The sequence below is a fragment of the Salmo salar genome, chromosome 13 (assembly GCF_965601325.2).
Source record: "Salmo salar chromosome 13, fSalSal1, whole genome shotgun sequence".
Classification (NCBI taxonomy): domain Eukaryota; kingdom Metazoa; phylum Chordata; class Actinopteri; order Salmoniformes; family Salmonidae; genus Salmo; species Salmo salar.
In genome coordinates, this window is record NC_138303.1 from 28,710,065 (window position 1) to 28,735,899 (window position 25,835).

At 46.8% G+C, this 25,835-nt stretch overlaps 1 pseudogene; it reads right to left on the reverse strand.

Moving 5' to 3' along the window:
• Positions 1 to 18,131: 18,131 nt before the first annotated feature.
• Positions 18,132 to 19,987, reverse strand: LOC123726136 (uncharacterized; annotated as a pseudogene).
• Between the last annotated feature and the right edge of the window lie 5,848 nt (positions 19,988 to 25,835).

Genomic DNA, 25,835 nt, shown 5'->3' on the forward strand with positions numbered 1-25,835 from the left:
CCCCTCACACACCCAGGATGGTGCCTCTGTGGGTATCTGATGGTCCGTCTCCTCTCTGTGTCTTTGTTGCGTCTGTATCGGGGCTGATGTGAATAGCTGTGTGACTGGCAGCCTACTCCATAGTGCCTTCTCTTACACAGCACATGGTAGTCTTTACCTTCTCTAATCATTCCCAGTCCTTCTCTTCTCTCCTCTCCCGCTCTACATGAATGGAATGATGTCATCCGCTCCCGTTTTGGCTTTTGTGGCCACTCTGTGTGAGTGCAGCAATCTGTGTGTGTGTGTGTGTGTGTGTGTGTGTGTGTGTGTGTGTGTGTGTGTGTGTGTGTGTGTGTGTGTGTGTGTGCGCGTGCGCTTTGGATTTAGACAACATTAATAATTATGATAGAGCACTAATCTTCAGGACTAGGGTGTGATGGGTGTAGTATAGAGGTAGTTGGGTTGGGGTGTAGTATAGAGGTAGTTGGGTTGGGGTGTAGTATAGAGGTAGTTGGGTTGGGGTGTAGTATAGAGGTAGTTGGGTTGGGGAGTGATGGGGTGTAGTATAGAGGTAGTTGGGGTGTGATGGGTGTAGTATAGAGGTAGTTGGGTTGGGGTGTAGTACAGAGGTAGTTGGGTTGGGGTGTAGTATAGAGATAGTTGGGTTGGGGAGTGATGGGGTGTAGTATAGAGGTAGTTGGGTTGTGGTGTGATGGGGTGTAGTATAGAGGTAGTTGGGTTGGGGGAGTGATGGGGTGTAGTATAGAGGTAGTTGGGTTGGGGTGTGATGGGGTGTAGTATAGAGGTAGTTGGGTTGTGGTGTAGTATAGAGGTAGTTGGGTTGGGGAGTGATGGGGTGTAGTATAGAGGTAGTTGGGTTGGGGAGTGATGGGGTGTAGTATAGAGGTAGTTGGGTTGGGGAGTGATGGGGTGTAGTATAGAGGTAGTTGGGTTGGGGTGTAGTATAGAGGTAGTTGGGTTGGGGTGTAGTATAGAGGTAGTTGGGTTGGGGAGTGATGGGGTGTAGTATAGAGGTAGTTGGGTTGGGGTGTAGTATAGAGGTAGTTGGGTTGGGGAGTGATGGGGTGTAGTATAGAGGTAGTTGGGTTGGGGAGTGATGGGGTGTAGTATAGAGGTAGTTGGGTTGGGGAGTGATGGGGTGTAGTATAGAGGTAGTTGGGTTGGGGTGTAGTATAGAGGTAGTTGGGTTGGGGAGTGATGGGGTGTAGTATAGAGGTAGTTGGGTTGGGGTGTAGTATAGAGGTAGTTGGGTTGGGGTATGATAGGGGTAACATTGGGGTTTAATGGGAGAGTGAGGGCTGTGCTTTCTGAACTGATTTGGGATCTGCTATTGCTTATGGTGGGGGGGAAGGGTAAATTATGTGAATGGTTTCTCGAGGCGCTCAGAATATGTTCCTATGGAACATTGTTTTGGTTGTAAATCACAGATGAGCCCGCCTATAGTGAACCTATCTGGGTAAGATAACCTCATGTGATGAAGGTTTTTCCTCTCATTAAAATTGCTCTTTTGAGGTACCTGTGTGAAAGATGAGAAAGTGGTTATGGGGCATGTGTGTGTATGTGTGTGTGTGTGTCCCTGGCTGCCTGCGTTTTCATGGAAGTTTGTTTCTTTATTTGTGTGTTTCATTGTGGATCCAAATGAAGTATTCAGCTGTGTGTGTATCTGTGTCTGTAAGTGTGTCTGTGTGTGTCATTGTCTCTGAGTGTGTCGGTGTCTCTGAGTGTGTCTGTGTGTCAGTGTTTCTGAGTGTGTCTGTGTGTCGGTGTCTCTGAGTGTGTCTGTGAGTCGGTGTCTCTAAGTGTGTCTGTGTGTGTCGGTGTCTCTGAGTGTGTCTGTGTGTCAGTGTTTCTGAGTGTGTCTGTGTGTCGGTGTCTCTGAGTGTGTCTGTGTGTGTTGGTGTCTCTAAGTGTGTCTGTGTGTGTCGGTGTCTCTGAGTGTGTCTGTGTGTCAGTGTCTCTAAGTGTGTCTGTGTGTGTCGGTGTCTCTGAGTGTGTCTGTGTGTGTTGGTGTCTCTAAGTGTGTCTGTGTGTCAGTGTCTCTGAGTGTGTCTGTGTGTCAGTGTTTCTGAGTGTGTCTGTGTGTCAGTGTCTCTAAGTGTGTCTGTGTGTGTCGGTGTCTCTGAGTGTGTCTGTGTGTGTTGGTGTCTCTAAGTGTGTCTGTGTGTCGGTGTCTCTGAGTGTGTCTGTGTGTGTCGGTGTCTCTAAGTGTGTCTGTGTGTGTCGGTGTCTCTGAGTGTGTCTGTGTGTGTCGGTGTCTCTGAGTGTGTCTGTGTGTGTCGGTGTCTCTGTGTGTGTCGGTGTGTCTGTGTGTGTTGGTGTCTCTGAGTGTGTCTGTGTGTGTCGGTGTCTCTGAGTGTGTCTGTGTGTGTCGGTGTCTCTGTGTGTGTCTATGTGTCAGTGTCTCTGAATGTGTCTGTGTGTGTCGGTGTCTCTGTGTGTGTCGGTGTCTCTAAGTGTGTCTGTGTGTGTGTTGGTGTCTCTAAGTGTGTCTGTGTGTGTTGGTGTCTCTGAGTGTGTCTGTGTGTGTCGGTGTCTCTGAGTGTGTCTGTGTGTGTTGGTGTCTCTAAGTGTGTCTGTGTGTGTTGGTGTCTCTAAGTGTGTCTGTGTGTCGGTGTCTCTAAGTGTGTCTGTATGTGTTGGTGTCTCTAAGTGTGTCTGTGTGTGTTGGTGTCTCTGAGTGTGTCTGTGTGTGTCGGTGTCTCTGAGTGTGTCTGTGTGTCGGTGTCTCTAAGTGTGTCTGTGTTTGTTGGTGTCTCTGAGTGTGTCTGTGTGTCTGTGTCTCTGAGTGTGTCTGTGTGTGTCGGTGTCTCTGTGTGTGTTATGTGTCGGTGTCTCTGTGTGTGTCGGTGTGTCTTTGTGTGTTGGTGTCTCTGAGTGTGTCTGTGTGTGTCAGTGTCTCTGAGTGTGTCTGTGTGTGTCGGTGTCTCTGTGTGTGTCTATGTGTCGGTGTCTCTGGGTGTGTCTGTGTGTCGGTGTCTCTGTGTGTGTCGGTGTCACTGAGTGTGTCTGTGTGTCGGTGTCTCTGAGTGTGTCTGTGTGTCGGTGTCTCTAAGTGTGTCTGTGTGTGTCGGTGTCTCTAAGTGTGTCTGTGTGTGTTGGTGTCTCTAAGTGTGTCTGTGTGTGTTGGTGTCTCTAAGTGTGTCTGTGTGTGTTGGTGTCTCTGAGTGTGTCTGTGTGTGTCGGTGTCTCTGAGTGTGTCTATGTGTCGGTGTCTCTGAGTGTGTCTGTGTGTGTTGGTGTCTCTAAGTGTGTCTGTGTGTCGGTGTCTCTAAGTGTGTCTATGTGTCGGTGTCTCTGAGTGTGTCTGTGTGTGTTGGTGTCTCTAAGTGTGTCTGTGTGTCAGTGTCTCTGAGTGTGTCTGTGTGTGTCGGTGTCTCTGAGCGTGTCTGTGTGTGTCGGTGTCTCTGAGTGTGTCTGTGTGTGTTGGTGTCTCTAAGTGTGTCTGTGTGTGTCGGTGTCTCTGAGTGTGTCTGTGTGTGTCAGTGTTTCTGAGTGTGTCTGTGTGTGTTGGTGTCTCTAAGTGTGTCTGTGTGTGTTGGTGTCTCTGAGTGTGTCTGTGTGTGTCGGTGTCTCTGAGTGTGTCTGTGTGTGTCAGTGTTTCTGAGTGTGTCTGTGTGTTGGTGTCTCTAAGTGTGTCTGTGTGTGTCGGTGTCTCTGAGTGTGTCTGTGTGTCGGTGTCTCTGAGTGTGTCTGTGTGTGTTGGTGTCTCTGAGTGTGTCTGTGTGTTGGTGTCTCTGAGTGTGTCTGTGTGTGTCGGTGTCTCTGAGTGTGTCTGTGTGTGTCGGTGTCTCTGAGTGTGTCTATGTGTTGGTGTCTCTGAGTGTGTCTGTGTCTCTGAGTGTGTCTGTGTGTGTCGGTGTCTCTGTGTGTGTCGGTGTGTCTGTGTGTGTCGGTGTCTCTGAGTGTGTCTGTGTGTGTCGGTGTCTCTGAGTGTGTCTGTGTGTGTTGGTGTCTCTGTGTGTGTCGGTGTGTCTGTGTGTGTTGGTGTCTCTGAGTGTGTCTGTGTGTGTCGGTGTCTCTGAGTGTGTCTGTGTGTGTTGGTGCTCTAAGTGTGTCGGTGTCGGTGCCTGTGTGCGTGTCGGGTCTAGAGTGTGTCGTGTGTGTCGGTGTCTCTAAGTGTGTCTGTGTGTGTCGGTGTCTCTGAGTGTGTCTGTGTGTGTTGGTGTCTCTAAGTGTGTCTGTGTGTGTTGGTGTCTCTGAGTGTGTCTGTGTGTGTCGGTGTCTCTAAGTGTGTCTGTGTGTGTTGGTGTCTCTAAGTGTGTCTGTGTGTGTTGGTGTCTCTGAGTGTGTCGTGTGTCGGTGCTCGGGTGTCGGGGGGTCTCGAGTGTGTCGTGTGTGTGGTGCCTGGTGTCGGGTCGGTCGAGGGCAGGTCGTGCTCGGTGTGCTGTGTGTCGGTGTCTCTAAGTGTGTCGGGTGTGTGTCGGTGTCGGGTCTAAGTGTGTCGGTGTGTCGGTGCCTCGGGTGTCTCTAAGTGTGTGCTGCCTGAGTGTGCTGTGGTGTCGGTCTAGAGTGTGTCGGTGTGTCGTGCTCTGGGTGTCGGGTCGGTGCCAGTGTGTCTGTGTTTGTTGGTGTCTCTGAGTGTGTCTGTGTGTCTGTGTCTCTGAGTGTGTCTGTGTGTGTCGGTGTCTCTGTGTGTGTTATGTGTCGGTGTCTCTGTGTGTGTCGGTGTGTCTGTGTGTGTTGGTGTCTCTGAGTGTGTCTGTGTGTGTCGGTGTCTCTGAGTGTGTCTGTGTGTGTCGGTGTCTCTGTGTGTGTCTATGTGTCGGTGTCTCTGAGTGTGTCTGTGTGTCGGTGTCTCTAAGTGTGTCTGTGTGTGTCGGTGTCTCTGAGTGTGTCTGTGTGTGTTGGTGTCTCTAAGTGTGTCTGTGTGTCGGTGTCTCTAAGTGTGTCTATGTGTCGGTGTCTCTGAGTGTGTCTGTGTGTGTTGGTGTCTCTAAGTGTGTCTGTGTGTGTCGGTGTCTCTGAGTGTGTCTGTGTGTGTCAGTGTTTCTGAGTGTGTCTGTGTGTGTTGGTGTCTCTGAGTGTGTCTGTGTGTTGGTGTCTCTAAGTGTGTCTGTGTGTGTTGGTGTCTCTGAGTGTGTCTGTGTGTGTCGGTGTCTCTGAGTGTGTCTGTGTGTCGGTGTCTCTGAGTGTGTCTGTGTGTCGGTGTCTCTGAGTGTGTCTGTGTGTCGGTGTCTCTAAGTGTGTCTGTGTGTGTCGGTGTCTCTAAGTGTGTCTGTGTGTGTCGGTGTCTCTAAGTGTGTCTGTGTGTGTTGGTGTCTCTAAGTGTGTCTGTGTGCGTTGGTGTCTCTGAGTGTGTCTGTGTGTGTCGGTGTCTCTGAGTGTGTCTGTGTGTGTCGGTGTCTCTGTGTGTGTCTATGTGTCGGTGTCTCTGAGTGTGTCTGTGTGTGTCGGTGTCTCTGTGTGTGTCGGTGTGTCTGTGTGTGTTGGTGTCTCTGAGTGTGTCTGTGTGTGTCGGTGTCTCTGAGTGTGTCTGTGTGTGTCGGTGTCTCTGAGTGTGTCTGTGTGTGTCGGTGTCTCTGAGTGTGTCTATGTGTCGGTGTCTCTGAGTGTGTCTGTGTGTGTCGGTGTCTCTGAGTGTGTCTATGTGTTGGTGTCTCTGAGTGTGTCTGTGTGTGTCGGTGTCTCTGAGTGTGTCTGTGTGTGTCGGTGTCTCTGAGTGTGTCTGTGTGTGTCGGTGTCTCTGAGTGTGTCTATGTGTTGGTGTCTCTGAGTGTGTCTGTGTGCTGCTGACGTGTGTCTCATGTGTCCGGTGTCTCTGAGTGTGTCTGTGTGTGTTGGTGTCTCTAAGTGTGTCTGTGTGTCGGTGTCTCTAAGTGTGTCTATGTGTCGGTGTCTCTGAGTGTGTCTGTGTGTGTTGGTGTCTCTAAGTGTGTCTGTGTGTGTCGGTGTCTCTGAGTGTGTCTGTGTGTGTCAGTGTTTCTGAGTGTGTCTGTGTGTGTTGGTGTCTCTGAGTGTGTCTGTGTGTTGGTGTCTCTAAGTGTGTCTGTGTGTGTTGGTGTCTCTGAGTGTGTCTGTGTGTGTCGGTGTCTCTGAGTGTGTCTGTGTGTCGGTGTCTCTGAGTGTGTCTGTGTGTGTTGGTGTCTCTAAGTGTGTCTGTGTGTGTTGGTGTCTCTGAGTTTGTCTGTGTGTCAGTGTTTCTGAGTGTGTCTATGTGTCGTTGTCTCTGAGTGTGTCTGTGTGTCGGTGTCTCTGAGTGTGTCTGTGTGTGTTTGTGTCTGTGTGTCGGTGTTTCTGAGTGTGTCTGTGTGTGTCGGTGCCTCTGTGTGTGTCTCTAAGTGTGTTGGTGTCTCTGAGTGTGTCTGTGTGTGTCAGTGTCTCTGAGTGTGTCTGTGTGTGTCAGTGTCTCTAAGTGTGTCTGTGTGTGTCGGTGTCTCTAAGTGTGTCTGTGTGTGTCGGTGTCTCCAAGTGTGTCTGTGTGTGTCCGTGTCTCTAAGTGTGTGTCGGTGTCTCCAAGTGTGTCTGTGTGTGTTGGTGTGTCTGTGTGTGTCGGGGACTCTGAGTGTGTCTGTGTGTGTCGGTGTCTCTAAGTGTGTCTGTGTGTGTCGGTGTGTCTGTGTGTGTCGGTGACTCTGAGTGTGTCTGTGTGTGTCGGTGTCTCTGAGTGTGGCTGTGTGTGTCGGTGTCTCTGAGTGTGTATGTGCATTAGTGTGTGTGTGTAGACTCAGGGGAGTTGGCCATGGGATGTTGGCCATCATCACTGTTGTCTCTGTGCTCATTTCAACAGAAGTAACCCTCTGTGACTGGCTGCTCTGCTCTCCTCTCGTCTGCTAGGCTGGGGGGCTTACATAAGCCTATTTACTGTCCCTAGGGGATCCCCCCCATCTTCCTCCTCTCCTCCTCATTCTCCCTCCATCCAACACACCCCTCCCTTATCCCTCTAACACGCCTACTCATCTCTAGCACATTCTCTCCATCCCTCCAGCAGGCTTACCTATCCTTACAACACAACACAGCTCTCTGTTCTGTCCCTCTGGCACACATCCTTATCCCCCTAAGGAGCATTCCTTATCCCCCTGAGGAGCATTCCTTATCCCCCTGAGGAGCATTCCTTATCCCCCGAGGAGCGTTCCTTATCCCCTGAGGAGCATTCCTTATCCCCCGAGGAGCATTCCTTATCCCCCTGAGGAGCATTCCTTATCCGCCTGAGGAGCATTCCTTATCCCCCTGAGGAGCATTCCTTATCCCCCTGAGGAGCATTCCTTATCCCCCTGAGGAGCATTCCTTATCCCCCTGAGGAGCATTCCTTATTCCCCTGAGGAGCGTTCCTTATCCCCCTGAGGAGCGTTCCTTATCCCCTGAGGAGCGTTCCTTATCCCCCTGAGGAGCGTTCCTTATCCCCCTGAGGAGCGTTCCTTATCCCCCTCAGGAGCGTTCCTTATCACCCTGAGGAGCGTTCCTTATCCCCCGAGGAGCGTTCCTTATCACCCTGAGGAGCATTCCTAATCCCCTGAGGAGCATTCCTTATCCCCTGAGGAGCGTTCCTTATCCCCCTGAGGAGTGTTCCTTATCCCCCTGAGGAGCGTTCCTTATCCCCCTGAGGAGCGTTCCTTATCCCCCTGAGGAGCGTTCCTTATCCCCCTGAGGAGCGTTCCTTATCCCCCTGAGGAGCGTTCCTTATCGCCTGAGGAGCGTTTCTTATCCCCCTGAGGAGCGTTCCTTATTCCCATAACACACTCTCTCCCTCACTGCAACATACCCATTAATTCCGAATACTTTCATCCCTCTCCCCTACGGTGTTTTCTGTAGGAGTCAATGAATCTCTGTGCATTGAGATGTGTCTCTATTCCTTTCCCCCCAGGTATGACGTAGTAAATATATCTTCCTTTCCTTTTTATCATTTTTCCACATTCCTCTATTTCTGCTCCTCTTTTCCTGTTCCTGTTATAGTCTATTTTCTCCTCCATCTTCATATCCAGCCCAGTCACTGTCACCGTATGAAGGCCAGCTCTGATAAGTAGGAAGTAGTCAGTGTGTAGAAGTGTTGCTCTGATGGATAGGAAGTAGTCAGTGTGTAGAAGTGTTGCTCAAGGACACTCAAACACTGATAAGTGACGGGACAAAACAATCTTACGCCCAGAAGAACCTTGAACACACGCACACCCACAGACGCACGTGCACACACACACACACACACACACACACACACACACACACACACACACACACACACACACACACACACACACACACACACACGCTCCTACATTGCAGCTGGCCTCTCTTCCCACGACCCTATGAGTGTGTTTGGTCTGAGAGCGGCAGGGCTTATCTCTGTCGTGCCACAACAGCCCCGTTTGTGTTGGAGGGGATTTGCAGCCTGTCGGGCAACAGGGGCACTTTGCCACCAGGGCAGGGCCAGGCAGGGCAAGGACAAAGGGTCCACGGGAGCAAAGGTCAAGACTGCAGCACTCAAACAATGCAGCCACACCACAGGCAACAATGTTAGAGAAAGAGTATGCAGAAGAGATGCCACACTGTCACGCCCTGATCTGTTTCACCTGTCCCTGTGATTGTCTCCACCCCCTCCAGGTGTTGCTTATTTTCTCCAGTGTATTTATCCCCTGTGTTTCCTGTCTCTCTGTGCCAGTTCATCTTGTATGTTTAGTCAAGTCAACCACCGTGTTTTTCCCCGTACTCCTTTTCTATTCTCTTTTGCTAGTCCTCCTGGTTTTGACCACTGCTTGACTCTGGACTACTTTCCCGCCTGCCTGATCATCTTGCCTGCCCTGACCTTGAATCTGCCTGCCCTTTGGTACTTTTGGACTCTGAACTGGTTTTGACCTTTTACCTGTACATGGCCATTCTCTTGCCATCCCCTTTTTGGATTAAAATACATTGTAAGACTCCAACCATCTGCCTCCTGTGTCTGCATCTGGGTCTCACCTTGTGCCTTGATACACACTTCTACATGCAAACCGTAAAGACACTCTCTCACCCAAATATCTTGTTGTTCACATGGAATTAGGCAATTGTGGTGTTACAGCAATAGTGCTCTTTTCTCTTCATCTCTTCCCTTGAGCTCAAGGATAGGAGTCACTTCCGCTGCCTTTTGAGGCATTATCAAGTTAGCAGTTTGACAGGACACCATGGTAGTGTGTAGTGTTTCTTTGGGGCTACGTCTGAAATGGTACCTAATTCCCAATGGGCCCTGGTCAAAAGTAATGCACTATATACGGATTAGGGTGCCATTTCGGTAGCGCTGAGTGATTAACCAAAATGTTGGTTATTTCTCGCTTTTTAAACAACTAATTGACCGATGACAGTTCCATTTTTTGAATTCCACTTAATTCATATAAATCAGATCAAGCCCGAACTGTATGATGTAGATGGGAGTTGTAGTTTCCAACAGGTCAATATTCTACAAAGTTTAGTGCAGGAAACTTGGAAATTAGTGACCATAATCCATTGTCCGCCTACTTGTCCGGTCTGTGTTTCTTTTAGGCCTGCTATGGAAGAGATGGATAAATACACGTTCGAGAGGGATAGAGAGCAGTTGTTTGGTGAGGTATCTCTACCTGAAAATACATGATCTAAGTGATTGATAGTTGGTATTCAGCAGTCATAAAAGGATGCCTTATTTACTTTGAAGAACTACTAAAATAGTGAATTTGTCAGACAGCATAGGCAGCAGCTCTATAGAGATGATATGATGACTTGGAATTAAATAATAAAGTCATAAAATAAATAAAATGTAATACACACAACAACTGAAATATTTGATTAAAGTAATGTGATTAAATGGTGGTTAATAAGTGAGGCAGTCACTACCGTCATGGGGCTTTTATTAATTGTGTTGTGTTATTAAAGCATTCAACCCACATAATGCAGTGCTTTTAATATACAGTGTATTTAGAAAGCATTCAGACCCCTTCTCTTTTTCCACATTTTGTTACGTTACAGCCTTATTCTAAAATGGATTCAATTGTTTTTTCCCCTCATCAATCTACATACAATACCCCATAATGACAAAGCAAAAACAGGTTTTTAGAAACGTTTGCAAATATATAACACATAAAAACACCTAAAACACATAAAAAACTTAGTAGGATTACAGCCTTGAGTCTTCTTGGGTATGACGCTACAAGATGTACTTGATGTATTTGGGGAGTTTCTCACATTCTTCTCTGCAGATTCTCTCAAGCTGTCAGGTTGGATGGAGAGCGTCACTGCACAGCTATTTTCAGTTCTCTCCAGAGATGTTCGATCGGGTTCAAGTCCGGGCTCTGGCTGGGCAACTCAAGGACATTAAGAGACTTGTCCTGAAGCCACTCCAGTGTTGTCTTAGCTGTGTGCTTAGAGTCGTTGTCCTGTTGGAAAGGGAACCTTGGCCCCAGTCTGAGGTCCTGAGTGCTCTGGAGCAGGTTTTCATCAGGGATCTCTCTGTACTTTGCTCCGTTCATCTTTCCCTCAATCGTGACTAGTCTCCCAGTCCCCGCCACTGAAAAACATCCCCAAAGCATGATGCTACCACCATCGTGCTTCACCGTAGGATGGTGCTAGGTTTCCTCCAAACGTAACGCTTGGCATTCAGGCCAAAGAGTTCAATCTTGGTTTCATCAGACCAGAGAATCTTCTTTCTCATGGTCCGAGTCCTTCAGGTGCCTTTTGGAAAACTCCAAGTGGGCTGTCATGTGCCTTTTACTGAGGAGTGGCTTCCTTCTGCCCACTCTACCATAAAGGACTGATTTGATTGAGTGCTGCAGAGATGGTTGTCCTTCCGGAAGGTTCTCCCATCTCCACAGATGAACTCTGGAGCCCTGTCAGAGTGACCATCGGGTTCTTGGTCACCTCCCTGACCAAGGCCCTTCTCCCCCGATTGCTCAATTTGGCCAGGTGGCCAACTCTAGGAAGAGTCTTGGTGGTTCCAAACTTCTTCCATTTATGAATGATGGAGGCCACTGTGTTCTTGCGGATCTTCAATGCTGCAGAAACTTTTAGTACCCTTCCCCAGATCTGTGCCTCGACACAATCCTGTCTCGGAGCTCTATGGACAATTCCTTCGACCTCATGGCTTGGTTTTTGCTTTGACATGCACTGTCAACTGTGGACCCTGATATAGACATGTTTGTGCCTTTCCATATCATGTCCAATCAATTGAATTTACCACAGGTGGACTCCAATCATGTTGTGGAAACATCTCAAGGATGATCAATGGAAACAGGATGCACCTGAGCTCAATTTCGAGTCAGTACCAGTCAAATGTTTGGACACACCTACTCATTCCATTATTATTATTATTTTTTACTATCTTATACATTGTAGAATTATAGTGAAGACATCAAAACTATGAAATAACACATTCGGAATCATTTAGTAAACAAAAAAGTCTTAAAGAAATTAAAATATATTTTATATTTGAGATTCTTCAAAGTATCCCCCCTTTGCCTTGATGACAGCTTTGCACACTAATCAAGCCCACTACTGTTGTGTCGTCTACAAACTTGATGATTGAGTTGGAGGCGTGCATGGCCACACAGTTGTGGGTGAACAGGGAGAACAGGAGGGGGCTGAGCACGAACCCTTGTGGTGCCACAGTTTTGAGGGTCAGCGAAGTGATGTTTTTTTACTACCTTCATCACCTGGGGGCGGCCCATCAGAAAGTCCAGGACCCAATTGCACAGGTCGGGATTGAGACCCAGGGTCACCAGCTTGATGATGAGCTTGGAGGGTACTATGGTGTTGAATGCTGAGCTGTAGTCAATGAACAGCATTCTTACATAGGTATTCATCTTGTCCAGATGGGCTAGGGCAGTGTGCAGTGTGATGGCGATTGCATCGTCTGTGGACCTGTTGGGGCGGTATGCAAACTGAAGTGGGTCTAGGGTGTGGGTCCAGTCTCTCAAAGCACTTCATGATGACATAATTGAGTGCTACAGGGCGGTAGTCATTTAGTTTAGTTATCTTTGCCTTCTTGGGTACAGGAACAAAGGTGGCCATCTTGAATCGTGTGGGGACAGCAGACTGGGATAAGGAGCAATTGACTATGTCTATAAACACACCAGCCAGCTGGTCTGTGCATGCTCTGAGGACGCGGCTAGGGATGCCGTCTGGACCAGCAGCCTTGCGAGGGTTAACACGTTTCAATGTTTTACTCACGTCGGCCACGGAGAAGGAGGGGCGGGCGCATTCCTTGTTAGCGGACCACGACGATGGCGCTGTATTATCCTCAAAGTGGGCAAAGAAGGTGTTTAGTTTGTCTGGAAGTGTGACGTCGGTGTCTGTAATGTGCCTAGTTTTCTTTTTGTAGCCTGTGATTTCCGGTAGACCCTGCCGCATACGTCTCGTGTCCGAGTTGTTGAATTGTGACTCCACTTTGTCCCTGCACCGGCATTTCGCTTGTTTAATTGCCTTGCAGAGGGAATAACTACACTGTTTATATTCAGCCATATTCCCAGACCTCTTTCCTTGGTTAAATGCGGTGGTTCGCGCTTTCAGTTTTGCGCTAATGCTGCCATCCATGGTTTCTGATTAGTGTAGGTGTTAATAGTCACAGTGGGTACAACATCTCCAATGCACTTCCTTATAAACTCACTCACCGAGTCAGCGTATAGATCTATGTTATTCTCTGAGGCTGACCGGAACATATCCCAGTCCGCGTGATCAAAACGATCTTGAAGCATGGATTCTGATTGGACAGACCAGCATTGAATGGTTCTAGTCACTGGTACATCCTGTTTGAGTTTCTGTCTATAAGACGGTAGGAGCAAGATGGCGTCGTGTTCGGATTTGCTGAATGGAGGGCAGGGGAGAGCTTTGTATGCATTGCGGAAGTTAGAGTACTAGTGATCGAGTGTATTACCCCCGCGTGTAGTGCAATCAATATGCTGATAGAATTTAGGTAGCCCTGTTCACAAATTTGCTTTGTTAACTTCTTGGGGCTATGTGGGACGCTAGCGTGCCACCCGTGGTGCACCCTATCAACAGCAGGTGCATTTCAAGAGCGGCAAATTTGAAACCAAATAAATGTCAAAATTCAAATTTTTCAAACATACAACTATCTTACACCCTTTGAAAGATAAACATCTCCTTAATCTAACCACGTTGTCCGATTTCAAAAAGGTTTTACGGCGAAAGCATAAAGTTAGATTATGTTAGGAGAGTACATTGACAATAGCTGTGTGTAATGTTTTGTCAATTCAAAGACGGGCGTCACCAAACCATAAAACCAGCTAAAATGATGCACTAACCTTTTACAATCTCCATCAGATGACACTCCTAGGACATTATGTTAGACAATGCATGCATTTTTAGTTCTATCAAGTTCATATTTATATCCAAAAACAGCGTTTTACTATGGCATTGATGTTGAGGAAATCGTTTCCCTCCAATAACCGGCAGTCAAGTCAGCACCACAAATTAAATAATTAAAATTAGAAAACATTGGTAAAATATTATATTGTCATTTAAAGAATTATAGATTTACATCTCTTGAACGCAATCAACTTGCCAGATTTAAAAATAACCTTACTGGGAAATCACACTTTGCAATAATCTGAGCACTGCGCCCAGAAAAATATGCTTTGCTATACAGACAAACGGCCATGTTGGAGAGATCTAAAATCGAAAATACTGTGTAAATAATCCATTACCTTTGATTCTCTTCATCAGATGTCACTTCCAGGAATCCCAGGTCCATAACGAATGTAGTTTTGTTCAAAAAAGCTCATCATTTATATCCAAAAAGCTCCGTGTTGTTAGCACATGATCTAAGCCAGCCGGACTTCTCGTCATGAACGAGGGGAAAAAATATATTTACGTTCGTTCAAACGTCAAACGTTGTATAGCATAAATCATTAGTGCCTTTTTTAACCAGAACATGAATAATATTCAAGGTGGACGAATGCATTCTCTTTTATAACGTATTGGAACGAGGGTACCCAACATGAACTCGCGCGCCAGAGTCTAATCGGCCATCACCGTTCCATGGCTCTTGTTCGGTCAGATCTCACAGTAAAAGACTCAAAACACTTTGTAAAGGCTGGTGACATCTAGTGGAAGCAATAGGAAGTGCCAACACACTAATCAACCCCTGTGTGTTTCAATGGCATAGGCTTAAAGGTAATTCAACACATCAGGTATCCACTTCCTGTCAGAAAATGTCTCAGGGTTTTGCCTGCCAAATGAGTTCTGTTATACTCACAGACACCATTCAAACAGTTTTAGAAACTTTAGGGTGTTTTCTATCCATATATAATAAGTATATGCATATTCTAGTTACTGGGTAGGATTAGTAACCAGATGAAATCGGGTACGTTTTTTTATCCAGCCGTGAAAATACTGCCCCCTAGGGTTAAAATCAGGTTAAAATCCCCACCTACAATAAATGCAGCCTCAGGATACATGGTTTCCTGTTTACGTCCTGTGAAGTTCCCTGAGGGCCGTCTTGGTGTCTGCTTGAGGGGGAATGTACACAGCTGTGATGATAACTGAATAGAATTCTCTTGGGAGGTAATGTGGCCGGCATTTGATTGTAAGAAATTTTAGGTCGGGTGAGCAGAAGGACTTGAGTTCCTGTATGTTGTTATAATTACACCTTGAGTCGTTAATCATAAAGCATACACGCCCACCCTTCCTTTTCCCAGAGAGGTGTTTATCTCTGTCGGCGTGATGCATGGAGAAGCCCTGTGGCTGAACCGATTCCGACAACATGTCCTGAGAGAGCCATGTTTCCGTGAAACAGAGAATGTTACAATCTCTGATGTCTTTCTGGAAGGCAACCCTTGCTCAGATTTTGTCTACCTTGTTGTCAAGAGACTGGACATTGGCGAGTAGTATACTAGGGAGCATTGGGCGATGTGCACATCTATGGAGCCTGACCAGGAGGCTGCTCCATCTACCCCTTCTGCGGCGCCATTGTTTTTGGTCGGATTCTGGGATTAGATCCATTGTCCTGGGTGGTGGTCTAAACAGAGGACCCGCTTCGGGAAAGTTGTATTCCTGGTCGTAATGTTGGTAAGTTGACGTCACTCTAATATCAAATAGTTCGTCCTGGCTTTATGTAGTAAGATTTAACATTTCCGGGGGTAACAATGTAAGAAATAATACATAAAAAACTAAATTCTGCAAAGTTTCCTAAAGACTCAAAGCGAGGCGACCATCTCTGTTGGCACCATCTTCTCTGCAACATAATGTTTCCGCCATCATTTCCTATGACCGAAAAGAGCTTCTGGACATCAGAACAGTAATCACTCACCTCGATTTGGATGAAGATTTCTACTTCAAGGAGTCTGAAGTGGCCCTAATCCCAGAGACGTGCGGGCACCCACCCAGACAAAACTTTGTCTCGAGAAACTGTACAATCTGTGCATTGAGCTCACAGAAAAAACAGAGCAAAATGGAATTACAATAACAAACATTTTGGTTAATCGCTCAGCACAAGCTGTATAGGACCATAAGAAATCAAGAAAATAAATGCTCATCCAGAAGTGGCGCTCCTAGTGGCTGTTGATTTTAATGCAGAAAAACTGAAATCCGTTTTACCTAATTTCTACCAGCATGCCACATGTGCAAATATAGGCAAAAAAAAATCTCGATCACCTTTACTCCACACGCAGAAACACATACAAAGCCCTCCCTCACCCTCCATTTGGAAAATCTGACTACAACTCTATCCTCATGATTCCTACTTATAAGCAAAAACGTAAACAGGAAGTACCGGTCACTGGCTTCCTGTTAAGGCAAGGGCTGATTTCAAGGTTTTACTGCTAACCTACAAAGAATTATATGGGGTTGCTCCTACCTATCTTTCCGATTTGGTCCTGCCGTACATACCTACAGATATGCTATGGTCACAAGACGCAGGCCTCCTAACTGTCCCTAGAATTTCTAAGCAAACAGCTGGAGGCAGGGCTTTCTCCTATAGAGCTCAATTTTCATGGAATGGTCTGCCTACCCATGTGAGAGACGCAGACTTGGTCTCAACCTTTAAGTCTTTATTGAAGACTCATCTCTTCAGTAGGTCCTATGATTGAGTGTAGTCTGGCCCTGGAGTGTGAAGGTGAACGAAAAGGCACTGGAGCAGCGAACCGCCCTTGCTGTCTCTGCCTTGCCGGTTCCCCTCTCTGCACTGGGATTCTCTGCCTCTAACCCTATTACAGGGGCTGAGTCACTGGCTTACTGGTGCTCTTCCATGCCGTCCCCAGGAGGGGTGCGTCACTTGAGTGGGTTGAGTCACTGACGTGTTGATCCTGTCTGGGTTGGCGCCCCCCCTTGTGTTGTGCCGTGGCGGAGATCTTTGTGGGCTATACTCGGCCTTGTCTCAGGATGGTAAGTTGGTGGTTGAAGTTATTCCTTTAGTGGTGTGGGGCTGTGCTTTGGCAAAGTGGGTGGGGTTATATCCTGCCTGTTTGGCCCTGTCCGGGGGTATTGTCGGATGGGGCCACAGTGTCTCCCGACCCCTCCTGTCTCAGCCTCCAGTATTTATGCTGCTGATGACTCCTTGCTGTCCACCTGGCCATGCTGCTGCTCCAGGTTTCAGCTGTTCCGCCTGTGGCTATGGAACCCTGACCTGTACACCGGACATGCTAAAGGTCCCAGACCTGCTGTTTTCAACTCTTTAGAGACAGCAGGAGTGGTAGAGATACTCTGAGTGATCGGCTATGGAAAGCCAACTGGCATTTACTCCTTAGGTGCTGACCTGTTGCACCCTCGACAACCACTGTGATTATTATTATTTGACCCTGCTGGTCATCTATGAACATTTGAACATTTTGGCCATGTTCTGTTATAATCTCCACCCGGCACAGCCAGAAGAGGACTGACCACCTCTCATAGCCTGGTTCCTCTCTAGGCTTCTTCCTAGGTTCTGGCCTTTCTAGGGAGTTTTTCCTAGCCACTGTGATTTTACACCTGCATTGCTTGCTGTTTGGGGTTTTAGGCTGTGCTGAGATATCAGCTGATGTAAGAAGGGCTTTATAAATACATTTGATTTGATCTTAGAAATGCAAGAGAAAGCTCATATTGTAAATTAGCTCCCTGGATGCAATTCCTATGGCTTCCACAGGGTATCAGCAGTCTACGTTCAAGGTTTCAGGCTTGTAACTTCAAAAACAAATAAGAAATAACAGTTTTTGTATGAGGACACAGTCTTGGAAATCCGTGTCTTTGCGTGCCATGATGAAGTTGCGCACCTGCTATAATCGGTTTCCTTTTGAACATACTTCTTTCCGAAAGAAATATTATATTTTGAATACATTTTAAGGTGTCGGAGGAGTAAATCGAAACGTATTTTGACTTGTTGAAACAAAGTTATGGGTAGATTTTTGGATTCCTTTCTCTGCAAGTTGAACGAGTGGATTACTCAAATCGATGGCGCCAACTAAACAGACTTTTTGGGACATAAAAAAGGATTTTATCTAACAAAACGACACTATTGCACTATTGGTTAGAGCCTGTAAGTAAGCATTTCACTGTAAGGTCTACACCTGTTGTACTCAGCGCACGTGACAAATAAACTTTGATTTGATTTACATGTTATAGCTGGGACCCTTTGGTTGACAAATCAGAGGAAGACTTTCAAAAAGTAAGTGATTATTTCATCTTTATATATGAATGTATGAAACTTGTGCCGGTGGAAAAATATTTTGATGTGGGGCGCCGTCCTCAAACAATCGCATGGCATGTTTTCGCTGTAATAGCTACTGTAAATCGGACAGTGCAGTTAGATTATCAAGAATTTAAGCTTTCAGCCGATATAAGACACTTATATGTACCTAAATGTTTAAAATCCATAATATTTATGATTATTTATTTGAATTACGTGCCCTCAAATTTCACCGGAAGTTGTCAAAATAATCTAGAACTGATTTTTTTCTCAGCACAATATAGGTTCAGCAAATCCCCTTATTGTTTGGGATATCTTTAAATGTACCTTCAGAGGTCATTCAATTCAATATGCATCAGTAAAGAAAAAGCAGTTTTGGTCTAAAGAGACTAAAAAGGGAAAATACAGGAACTAACAGTATATTCTTTTATGAATACATCTCTTGATGCTCCTGGACACATCATCAGTGATGTAACCTGGAGTTATAGGGTGTTTCGGGTCTTACAACATCAGATACCCTCACCCAGGTGACCCAGCCGAGTTTGATCATACCCCAACTGGTGTCCAGGTGGCATTACGCTGCTCCCTATGGATCTCCTCTCTTGATCCAGAGCCATCTTGATGCTTTTTCAGCTGCCTCGATGGTGTTGCTGATGGCGCTCCTCCTCTTCGCTCTATTGACGCAGAGTGTGCTGTAGGCTCTGTAGAGGGATTGACCAGAAAACCCCCTGCAGCCTACCTCGATAGGCATGCTACTAACCTTTCAACCCTGCTTCCGACAGTCGATGACCAGTCCCTCATACTTTGCCCTTCTCCTCTCGTACGCCTCCTCAAGACGATTTTCTCGAGGGACTTTCAGCTCCAGAATAATGATGGTCTTCCTGGACTCTGAGACCAGGGTTATGTCTGGTCTCAGGGTTGCCTTGACAATGTGCTGCAGGAACATGAGCTGCTTCTCCAGGTCTGTTGTCAGCTGCCAGTCCTGAGCAGAAGCCTGCTGGTGGTTCAGATTTTGAGCCTGGCTGCTCTCCAGCTCGAGCGAAAGTGGTCTTCTGACAGGTGGGCCAAGCTTGCTTACTCTTGCCAATTCCTGTGCAGATTGTTTCTGTGATGGTCTTTAGAACCTGGTCATGGCGCCAGTTGGTAGTGTCGTACCGGGAGGTTGAGATGGTTCACAGACCAGCTCTTCCCAGGGTCACTGCTACCACAAGGACACAACTGAGACTCAGCCTGCAGCACGGCTTCCTCTGCTCTCAATTTCCTCCCGGTCTTGACCACTACCCCTGCTTGGGCCACTTTTGGGTAACTCGACTCCCTGTATTGCATCACTTCCCTCGCCCGAGAGTCCTTGAACTCCTCTTCCAGGGGTTTCAGGGGCAGCCTAAGATGGGTACTTCGTAGATGAGCAGAGGCCAGAGTATCCCCTAGAGCAGGGTGGGCAACTCCAGTCCTCGAGGGCCTGATTGGTGTCACACTTTTTCTCCATCCCTAGTAAACACAGCTGATTAATCAAATTGCATTCTAAACTGAAGATCATGATTAGGTGATTATTGGAGTCAGGTGTGTTAGCTGGGGCAGGGGAAAAACTGTGAAACCAATCAGGCCCTCGAGGACTGGAATTGCCCACCCCTGCCCTAGATAAAGCCATGCTGATGCATACACGCATTGAACTTGTCTGGAAGTCCTGACCCGTCAGCTCTCCAACTCTTGACAGGTGGCCTGGATTGATGTTGTGTCTTTCAGGCTACTGTTGAACACCTTGCCAAGGCTCTTCACTGGCTTTTCCAGGATGGTGGGGATCAGTGTTCCTGCTATAATGAAGCGGAATCTGTCTATGACCTTGCCCTTCTTCAACACCATTGACCTCGAATTTGTTGGCTTGAAACTCATTCTCACCCATCCAATCAGTTTTTCCAACCCTTGCCGAATCCACCTGCTTCCTGGCACTTACTTTGTGGTGACTGCCAGGTCGTCCATAAAGGCTCTGATTGGTGGTTGTTGCACCCCAGATTTGGTTCAGAGGCCCCGGCACTCAGCTTCAGCAGACTTCACAATCATGTTCATCGCCAGGGCCAACAGGATCACAGAGATGGTGCAGCCTGTGATGATTCCCACTTCCAGTCTGTGCCACTCTGATGTTACTGGCCCTGATGAGACTCTCATGCTGAACCTGTCATCGTAGTCCAGGATGAGATCTGCCACTTGGTCTGGAACATGGTGTTTTATCATTGCCAGCTTGTGAGAAATCAATCCGTAGGCATTGGCAAGGTCAAGCCAGAACACTGCCAAGTCACCCTTGTTCTCTCGTGCTTCTCTGGTGAGCTGGGTCAACATACCTGGTACTTTTGCGATGTCTCCCTTTTGAACAGATGTATCGATGTAGCCATTCTTAGAGAGGAAGTCTGCCAGCAGCCTATATGTACCTATACGTTTAAAAACCATAATGACTATTCGAATTTATTTGAATTACATACCCTCCAGTTTCACCGGAAGTTGTCCCGCTAGCGGGACACCAATTCTTAAGAAGTTTAGAGACACTACAGAGAAGCTATAGTATGATAATAAAACAATGAAAGCCAAATTACTTGATCTAAAGTGCAGAAGTATGAAAAATAATATTGTTATAATGGGAATAAAGGAGGACGAAAATGAAAACTATCAGTCGATGGAGGAAAAAGTTAGAATCTATGTTCCTTTTTCCTTCTTCCTTTTTTTGTCTGAATACCACAGGATATAATGAGGACTACACAAAATATGTCTTGCATGTAATGGACATAAAAAAAAGGACTGGTCTTTTGATATATTTAGGTTGTTTTCTCTTAATATTTTTTTTTTAAATCGAACAATTGAATCCAATGAATTGAGCAGGCTGGGCTGACGTGCTTATAGCCTTGCTAGGACTTTTTAAATATGAGTATGCATTTATAAGATTGTGCTGTTATTATTTCTATTAATATTATCTATTATTGTTACTATTTTCTTCTGACTGTTTTCCATGTTGTTTGGTTAGTTCTCTTAAGCATCTTTGTAGATATTTATGTTATCATGGGACTGCCCATATTTCCCTCTGGCCAACGCCAATTGTCGGCTAAGGGTTTGCCTTAGGACGCAAAGGTGCGACATGAGTCAGGGAGATGGTCTGATGGTCTTAGTGACAACAGACCAAGCTAGATATGGGGGGATGTTTTAGTGTGTGGAATATTAGAAAAATTGGAGGTTTACAAAGTTGCATCTATAGTATCTTTAACAGTGCAAATTATTATGTTACATCTATATGGATACTTAATCATCATGGTGATTTTTTATGTTAAGTTTACAAACATTGGTTGTGGTAAGTATAATTGAAACTTGTGTATCATTATGGTAAGTGGGGAAATAAGTATATCAAGTTATTATTGTAATGGTTTAGCAGATTATAAAAAAGAAGATACATTTTCACATGGCTAAAAGAGAAAGAATATAATATCTATTGTTTACAGGAAACTCATTCTACAAATATAGATGAGGTTGGGTGGAAAAAGGACTGTGAGTGAGAAATATATTTTTTGGCATGGTCCAAAAAAACTCAAAAGGGGTGATTATTCTAATTAATAAAAATGTTGATCCGATTGTGCAAATTGTGCCAACATATCCGCAAGGAAGATGGATCATTTTAAATATGGTATTGGACCAAAAACAGATCTGGCAGTCGCACCACGCTTCGCTCCACAGGTAATATTACACTTCGCTACATCACAACGGCTTGATTTGTTTGATCTGAGCAATTCTTCTTAGCTAGCTACATAGCCGTCTTTGTATCAAAGATAATTGTGTAGTTTAGAGTAACTGAGTAATTATCGAGGCTAGCTATCTTCGTCCTCCTAACGTAGTCAACACTGCTAGCTGCTAGCTAGCTAGTCATCACTGTTAGCTAGCCAACTTCTACCGACTAGCAGCACCGCAGAAACTATTACATTACAACGCAACGACTTGATTAGTGTGGCGTTAGTGTTAGTTAGCCAGCTACATAGTTGTCTTTGCTGTCTCTGTATCTAAGATAATTGTGTAGTTTGAGTTTGAGTATTATCGAGGTGTGCTAGCCAGCCGCGACGCGGCGCCAGACTTACTCAACACACCTAGTCATCATTAACCCACTGCCAGCTAGCCAACCGTTACCGACTAGCAGCGCTGTAGTTACTAATACTTTACAACGGAACGATTTGACTAGTGCAGTGTTACCTAGCTAGCTACCTAGTTGTCTTTGTCATAGCTTGATAATTGTTAATTGATAATTGTTAGCTAGCCAGCCATCGAGGTTAGCTAGCCAGCTATTTCCGTCCCCCGCGACGCCATTTTTCCTAACCTAGCCAACTAGCCAACTATTACCGACGAGCAGCATTGTTGAAACTAAATACACTACAAGGAACGTCTTGATTAGTGTTATGTTAGCTAGCTAGCTACAAAGTTGCTTTGTATCATGACATGGTGTAGTACTGAAACTACCGAGGTTACCTAGCCAGCTCCACGTTCAAAGTCAACAACGCAGCCACTGCTAGCTAGCCTACTCCACCAGCCAGCAGTACTGTATCATTTTAGTCAATAACATTTTTGCAACGTAAGCTTAACTTCCTGAACATTCGAGACGTGTAGTCCACTTGTCACTCCAATCTCATTTGCATTAGCGTAGCCTCTTCTGTAGCTTGTCTACTATGTGTCTGCCTATCCCTGTTCTCTCTCCTCTGCACAGGCCATACAAACGCTCCACACCGCGTGGCCGCTGCCACAGATAACACTGCTACTCCTACTGCTCTCTCCTCGTCTGACTACGTGTTCTCGCATACCCCTAGAGCATCGAGCCAGCGGGGTGGTGGCACTGGAATCCTAATCTCTCCCAAGTGGACATTCTCTCTTTCTCCCCTGACCCATCTGTCTATCTCCTCATTTGAATTCCATGCTGTCACAGTTACCAGCCCTTTCAAGCTTAACATCCTTATCATTTATCGCCCTCCAGGTTCCCTTGGAGAGTTCATCAATGAGCTTGACTCCTTGATAAGTTCCTTTCCTGAGGATGGCTCACCTCTCACAGTTCTGGGTGACTTTAACCTCCCCACGTCTACCTTCGACTCATTCCTCTCTGCCTCCTTCTTTCCACTCCTCTCCTCTTTCGACCTCACCCTCTCACCTTCCCCCCCTACTCACAAGGCAGGCAATACGCTTGACCTCATCTTTACTAGATGCTGTTCTTCCACTAATCTCATTGCAACTCCCCTCCAAGTCTCCGACCACTACCTTGTATCCTTTTCCCTCTCGCTCTCATCCAACACTTCTCACTCTCCCCCTACTCGGATGGTATTGCGCCGTCCCAACCTTCGCTCTCTCTCTCCCGCTACTCTCTCCTCTTCCATCCTATCATCTCTTCCCTCTGCTCAAACCTTCTCCAACCTATCTCCTGATTCTGCCTCCTCAACCCTCCTCTCCTCCCTCTCTGCATCCTTTGATTTCCTCTGTCCCCTATCCTCCAGGCCGGCTCGGTCCTCCCCTCCTGCTCCGTGGCTCGACGACTCACTGCGAGCTCACAGAACAGGGCTCCGGGCAGCCGAGCGGAAATGGAGGAAAACTCGCCTCCCTGCGGACCTGGCATCCTTTCACTCCCTCCTCTCTACATTTTCCTCTTCTGTCTCTGCTGCTAAAGCCACTTTCTACCACTCTAAACTCCAAGCATCTGCCTCTAACCCTAGGAAGCTCTTTGCTACCTTCTCCTCCCTCCTGAATCCTCCTCCCCCTCCCCCCCCCCTCCTCCCTCTCTGCGGATGACTTCGTCAACCATTTTGAAAAGAAGGTTGACGACATCCGATCCTCGTTTGCTAAGTCAAACGACACTGCTGGTCCTGCTCACACTGCCCTACCCTGTGCTTTGACCTCTTTCTCCCCTCTCTCTCCAGATGAAATCTCGCGTCTTGTGACGGCCGGCCGCCCAACAACCTGCCCACTTGACCCTATCCCCTCCTCTCTTCTCCAGACCATTTCCGGAGACCTTCTCCCCTACCTCACCTCGCTCATCAACGCATCCTTGACCGCTGGCTACGTCCCTTCCGTCTTCAAGAGAGCGAGAGTTGCACCCCTTCTGAAAAAACCTACACTCGATCCCTCCGATGTCAACAACTACAGACCAGTATCCCTTCTTTCCTTTCTCTCCAAAACTCTTGAACGCGCCGTCCTTGGCCAGCTCTCTTGCTATCTCTCTCAGAATGACCTTCTTGATCCTAATCAGTCAGGTTTCAAGACTGGGCATTCAACTGAGACTGCTCTTCTCTGTGTCACGGAGGCTCTCCGCACTGCTAAAGCTAACTCTCTCTCCTCTGCTCTCATCCTTCTAGACCTATCTGCTGCCTTTGATACCGTGAACCATCAGATCCTCCTCTCCACCCTCTCCGAGCTGGGCATCTCCGGCACCGCGCACGCTTGGATTGCGTCCTACCTGACAGGTCGCTCCTACCAGGTGGCGTGGCGAGAATCTGTCTCCGCACCACGTGCTCTCACCACCGGTGTCTCCCAGGGCTCTGTTCCTGGCCCACTCCTATTCTCGCTATACACCAAGTCACTTGGCTCTGTCATATCCTCACATGGTCTCTCATATCATTGCTATGCAGATGACACACAATTAATCTTCTCCTTTCCCCCTTCTGACAACCAGGTGGCGAATCGCATCTCTGCATGTCTGGCAGACATATCAGTGTGGATGACGGATCACCACCTCAAGCTGAACCTCGGCAAGACGGAGCTGCTCTTCCTCCCGGGGAAGGACTGCCCGTTCCATGATCTCGCCATCACGGTTGACAACTCCCTTGTGTCCTCCTCCCAGAGTGCTAAGAGCCTTGGCGTGACCCTGGACAACACCCTGTCGTTCTCCACCAACATCAAGGCGGTGACCCGATCCTGTAGGTTCATGCTCTACAACATTCGCAGAGTACGACCCTGCCTCACACAGGAAGCGGCGCAGGTCCTAATCCAGGCACTTGTCATCTCCCATCTGGATTATTGCAACTCGCTGTTGGCTGGGCTCCCTGCCTGTGCCATTAAACCCCTACAACTCATCCAGAACGCCGCAGCCCGTCTGGTGTTCAACCTTCCCAAGTTCTCTCACGTCACCCCGCTCCTCCGCTCTCTCCACTGGCTTCCAGTCGAAGCTCGCATCCGCTACAAGACCATGGTGCTTGCCTACGGAGCTGTGAGGGGAACGGCACCTCCATACCTTCAGGCTCTGATCAGGCCCTACACCCAAACAAGGGCACTCCGTTCATCCACCTCTGGCCTGCTCGCCTCCCTACCTCTGAGGAAGCACAGTTCCCGCTCAGCCCAGTCAAAACTGTTCGCTGCTCTGGCACCCCAATGGTGGAACAAGCTCCCTCACGACGCCAGGACAGCGGAGTCAATCACCACCTTCCGGAGACACCTGAAACCCCACCTCTTCAAGGAATACCTGGGATAGGATAAAGTAATCCTTCTAACCCCCCCCTTAAAAGATTTAGATGCACTATTGTAAAGTGGTTGTTCCACTGGATATTATAGGTGAATGCACCAATTTGTAAGTCGCTCTGGATAAGAGCGTCTGCTAAATGACTAAAATGTAAAATGTAAATGTAAATCTACATGGGCCAAATAATGATGATCCACACTTTTTCGAAAATATATGTAATAATCTATTGACCTCACAAGCAATTAAATAATATATTATTATGGTGGGAGATTATAATATGGTTTTAAGTACCTCAATGGATCGTAAAGGAAATTACTCTATAAACTATCACCCTCCAGCATTTAAGGATATCACAAAGGTTTATGGATACATTAGAACTAGTGGATATATGGAGGTTGAAAAACCCTGACCTAGTGAGATATACATGGAGGAGGCTTAATGAAGCTAGCCATCTTGATTACTTCCTAGTGTCATTCTTGCTGGCATCAAAAGTTTAAAAAAAAGTATTAATAGGAGACTGAATGTGATCGGACCACCATCTAATTGGCCTCCATGTAACTCTTACAGAATGTCCACGTGGACAGGGATATTAGACATTTTATCAAAGCCTATTGGATGGCAATTTGTTCTTAACGAAGACAAAATAATTCATAATTGACTTTTTTTTGTACAACATAGGTACAGCAGATCCCCTTATTGTATGGGACACTTTCAAATGTACTTTTAGAGGTCATTCAATACAATACTTGTCATTAAAACAAAAGCAGTTTATGTCAAAAGAGATTAGACTAATAAAGGAAATAGAGGAAGTAACAGCGCAGGCAGATGGTAATG